The following is a 5399-nucleotide window of genomic DNA, read 5'->3' on the forward strand; positions in this document are numbered from 1 at the left end:
GAGCAGATGCCCGCAAGCTCCTGCCCACCAGACGCGCGGAAGTCGGACTGGCGTGGGCAGGAAACCGGACGCCTGGGGCCCTGGCCTCTCCCAGGAACGCACCGCCCAGGTCACAGCTGGTGACGAGCCTCCAGGGATGTGTGCGTGTGTGTGTGTGTGTGTGTGTGTGTGTGTGTGTGTGTGTGTGTCTGTGCGCTGGGTGCTGACACCAGTAGGGTGAAATGCCCCAGAGTACCGTGCTGCGCTATTTATTTCTGCGTGTGCATGCGTGTGTGCGCACAGGTGCGTGCACACACCTCCCTTCCCCCACCCTCCCGCTACTCTGCCTCTTTTTTTTTTTTTTTTTTAAAGGCGGGCTCTCTGTAGCCAGCGGGGTGACACATATTTTCAATTCCAGCATTGGGGAGGCTGAGGCAGTAGGATCTCTATGAAACCGGGTTTACATAGTGAGCTCCAGGGACTATATAGAGACTTTGTCTCAAAAACAAACAAACTAACAAGTCAGAATTTCACTATGTACCCCTGGCTAGCCTGGAACTCACTATATAAACACGGCTAGCCACAAACTCACAGATACCCTGCTGCCTCGGCCTCCCCAGTGTTGGAATGTAAAGGATGTAAATGGCGCTGCTCCTTTTAGCTGGCCCTAGGCTGCGTGCGTAAAGCTGGCAGGCAGTTAAAGCCAACCAGGAAACATCTTCAGCATCATGATACGTCTTTCTCTCTCTCTTTTTCTCCCCCCCCCCGTGTGTGTGTGTGTGTGTGTGTGTGTGTGTATACGAGCACACACCTGAGCACAGAGGTCGGAGGATGCCCCGTGTCCCGCTCTGTCTCTCTCTGCCTTCATCTCTCAGAGGCCCACAGCCCTGGCTGTATCAGTTTCTCTTCTTCCCCTGACTGAGGAAATAACTGGCCCAGCAGCAAAGCAACCGAAAGAGATATTTTGGCTCATCTGGTATGTTTTTTTCCTGGCCTGTTATTGGACCTCAGAAGTCACACAGCTTAGTTCTGGTCCTTTCTTCCTTCCTTCCTTCCTTTTTTTTTTTTTCCTTCCTGAAACAGTTTCTCTGTGTAACCCTGACTGTCCTGGAATTTGCAGAGATCCACCTGCCTCTGCCCCCTCTAGTGCTGGGACTAACGGCATTCCACACTGCCACCTGGTTTAAGACTTTTTATAAAACACTCTTTTTGAGCTGGCCGTTGGTGGTGCAGGCCTTATCCCAGCACTCGGGAGGCTGATCTCTGTGAGTTCGAGGCCAGCCTGGTCTACAGAGTGAGTTCCAGCACAGGCTCCAAAAATAATACAGAGAAACCCTGTCTCGAAAAACAAACAAGCAAAAATACTCTTTTTGATTTTAAACATTTATTTATTTTATGTCTATGAGTGTTGTGCTTCTGTGTCTGTGTATCATGTGTGTGCCTGGTACCCGAGGAGGTCAGAAGGGGGTTGGATCCCCTGGAACTGGAGTTTCAGGACAGCCAGGGCTACACAACCAACAAAACACCCAGAAAAAAAATAAATAAATAAAAACCAGCACTATGCTGTTTTTTTTTTAAAACAACAAAAATCAAATCAAATTCAGTTCAAATGTTTCAACTATTGACACAAAACAAAATAAAAACAACCCCACCCCCATAATGCTCTCACCTTAAAAAGAATAAGAGATGGTTTATTCTCAAGAGCCAAATTTGAGTGACCAAGGCCCCGGAACACAGATTTGGGCGAACCCAAACTGGACGTTCCCCTGTGGGAGCACTTCTGTAGCTTTACAGAACAAAGGGAGTTATAAATCAAGGCACATTTGAAATACATTAGTAGTTGGGCGCATCAGAGGGAGCTGCTTACAGCAAGATGGGGACCTCTGATGTCTCTTGGTGACATTCTTAGCTTTGGGGCTGTGGAAGCCTGAGGTCTGCTAAGTTAATAGATTCCAGGAGTTTTCAATCTACTAGTCACAGGTTGTTAGTTGCTAATCAAACACAGAGGTGAGCAAACACAAAGGAATAGCCTTTGCGGGAGGTGGGGTGATGTTAGCCTTGGATAAGGTAAGTTATCTGAGGACCTGCAACATTCCAACCTCTTTGTACTGCTGCTGCTCTAGCAGCCAGTCCGTTGCAGACACAGCCTCTTCCCAGGAATTCTTGTTGACACCCGCTGTCTGGATTCACTTTGTCATCTGACATTGCAAACTTGGAGAGGATTCACCAGAAAGGTCTCTTGATTTTTCTTTTTTAAGAAAGAAAAATTGTTTGTTTGCTTGTTTGAACCTATGTTTATTGTTTTGATGAGTTCTCAGGGAAGCTTATGGGCCTGCTTTTGAGAAACCAGAGAGAAAGACAGTAGGTAAGACGCTGTTCCAGATGGTCTTTGGGATTTCCAGCCTAGGGAGGGCCGGGATCACCCCAGTGGACTTACTCCCTTGAGATTATACAGGCCTCTCCCAGAAGGTTCCCAGAAACTCCCCCTTAAACCTCCATTTCTCTGCCCTTTTATGGAGCCTTGAGGGCAGTATAAAGTACTTAACAAAATCCACGTGTCCTTGCTTTGTGAGAGAGAAGAGACAGACAAATAACACACTAAACTCTCTTAATTAATTTGTTTTTGTTTTTTGATGACCTGGGGGGATTAAATACAGTGAGATTATCCAAACTTCACTGTTTTGTAGTCTGACTGATCCGGAACTCTTACGCAGACCAGGTTGTTCTTGAACAGGAACAACCTGCCTCTGCTGGTGGGTTTGAAAGTGTGCACCATCACGCCTGGGTTTCTTAGTCAGTCTTCTACTGCTGTGAAGAATCACCATGACCAAGGCACCTCTAATAAATAAAGACATTTGATTGGGGCTTGCTTAGAGTCCCAGAGGTTTAGTCGTTGCCATTGTGGTGGGAACATGCCGGGCACGCAGGTAGACACGGTGCTGGAGTGGTAGCTGTTCTACAGCTGGATCCCCAGGCAGCAAGAAGAGAAAGAACCATTGGTCCTGGCTTGGGCTTCTGAAACCCCTCAGTGATGCACTTCCTCCAACAAGGCCACGCCTCCCAACCCCTCTCAATGACCAAGCATTCAAACGTGGGGGCATTCTTATTCAAGCCACCACACCTGGCTCCTTTTTCTTTTTTCTTTTTTTGAGACATGGTTTTGCAGTAAACTGTCATGGTGGGAAGTGGCTGTGGATGGTGAATGTACCCACCCTTTAGTGCTTTTCAATCTCCCTAAGGCTACGACTCTGTAATAGAGGTCCTTATGTTTTGGTGACCCCGCCCCCCCCCCCACATCACCATAAAATTATTTTCAGGGCTACTTTGTAACTGTAATTTTGCTGCTGTTATGAATCACAATGTAAATATCTGTGTTTTCTGATGGTTTTGCCAATCCCTGTGAAAGGGCCATTGGACCTCAAAGGGGTTGTGACCCACGGTTGAGACTGGAGAGTGAATGCATTCACTCTTTAGATGAGCATAGCAAGGAAAGCCTACCCAGTATACTCCAAGGCGCAGCGGCCAGGGCAGCAACATGAGGACTCCTGGCAGCTTTACTGTACATTTTGCAAAGTCACCAAATGACAGGCTGTCCCGGGTTGCCATGGAGAACCAACCCCGCCATACAGGTGAGGAAACGGGCCACGGAAAGCCCCAGAAGCCAGGGGGCATCATATTGAAAGAAGGCGTGCTTAGCCTTGTGCACGACAGCAACGCCTCTAGCGTTTCTGTGGTTTTTCTTGTTTTTCAAAAACTCAAGTTGAAAAGTCACCCCGAGATACTTGAAGTAGCGACAGGCACTGTCCCGCCTAAAAACACTTCCTGTCAGTGCGTGTGCCCGGCTCATCTGACTACTCCCACTATCTGATTGACCAGCTGCAGAAGACGTCATCACAGAGGAGATAGATGTGAGGTATGGAGACAAAGTTCTGCTCAGATTTGGCACAGACATCTCTGGGGTCAGCAAGATGTGTGTGTGTGCATCCATGCGGGCAGCAACCGCTGCTGTGGTCCCTCAGGTGCTGCCCACCTTCTCTGAAACAGGGTCTCTCACTGGCTGGCTTAGAACTCCACAAGCAGTTTTTGCTGTCTGTCTCTGCTTCACGAGTGCTGGGAATATAAGGAGAGAGGGCGCAGCCATTAAAGGCTCTGCACACAACCCAAACTAAATGTACTACCAGATATGGCCTGAGGCAGACCTTGAACTCCTAACAGACCAGCTCTTACCTCTTGGGTGTTGGGGTTACACGTGTACACTACTACAGCAGGGGTTGGACTTGGGGCTTTTTCTTTCATTGTTTCCTTGATTTTTAATTTAAATAACATTTATTTGTTTTACATACCAACCAATGAGTCCCCCCCCCCCCGTTTCTCTCATCCCCTCTCCTTTCCCATTTACCCTTCTCCTCACCCACTCCTCCTCCATAGATGCCCCTCAATCGAATGGGCAAGGAAAACGTGGTGCACGTTCACCAGTGAGTACTACTCAGCTGTAAAATGACTTCATGAAATTTGCAGGCAAATGGGTGGAACTTGGGGCTTCTAAAGTCCTCCACCAGTACCAGAGTCACAGCCTCAGCAGTTTTTCTTTTTTAATTTAAATCAAAAACAATCTTATTTTATATATCACTCAGTTCTGTCCTTCCATCCCCCTCACCCCCCACTCCCCCCATCCACGCCCTGGGGAGGGTGAGGTCTCCCATGGGGGATCATCAAAGTCTGTCACATCATTTGGAGCAGGACCTGGGCCCTCCCCTGTGTATCTAGTCTGAGAGAGTGTCCCTCCATAGGGAATGGGCTCCCAAAGACCATTTGTGCACTAGGGATAAATACTGGCTCCACTGCCAGCGGCTGCATAAGCGCCCAGGACCCCAACTGACATCACGTTCACGGGGCCTGGTTCGGTCCTATGCTGGTTCCCCAGCCGCCAGACCGGAGCCCGTGAGCTCAGGTCAGCTGTTTCAGTGTTTGTTTGTATGTGAGTGTAGGAGATCAAAGCTAGCATGACAGCTGAGCTATCTCCCAGCCCTCAACAGCATGATTTAAAGGTGCCTGTACTTACTGACCCTTTTAATGGCTACATATTTATTTTAATGTGTTCTAGAATAAACAAGTCGGACCTGGTGGCACCTTTTCCCAGAGCTCATTTCTGAGCCTGAGGCCTTGTCTCATTTGATCGTTCTAGTATGTGAGAGTCATGGATGGGCACTGTGGTTCCCAGAGCTGAAGAGACCTGTCCTGGTGACCAAGGACATAAACACACATACACAAGCATACATACCTAATATAATTCAGAAAGTTATCTTTACCGATTTGACGAATTCTTTCTTAACATTTAGCAATTTGTTTATACATTATGTAAGAAAATAAAGCCTATGAGGAGGTCAGAAGACCTCAGAATTCATGAGCAGTCACAGCGC

This window comes from Phodopus roborovskii, unplaced genomic scaffold (assembly GCF_943737965.1).
Source record: "Phodopus roborovskii unplaced genomic scaffold, PHOROB, whole genome shotgun sequence".
In the NCBI taxonomy this organism is placed as follows: domain Eukaryota; kingdom Metazoa; phylum Chordata; class Mammalia; order Rodentia; family Cricetidae; genus Phodopus; species Phodopus roborovskii.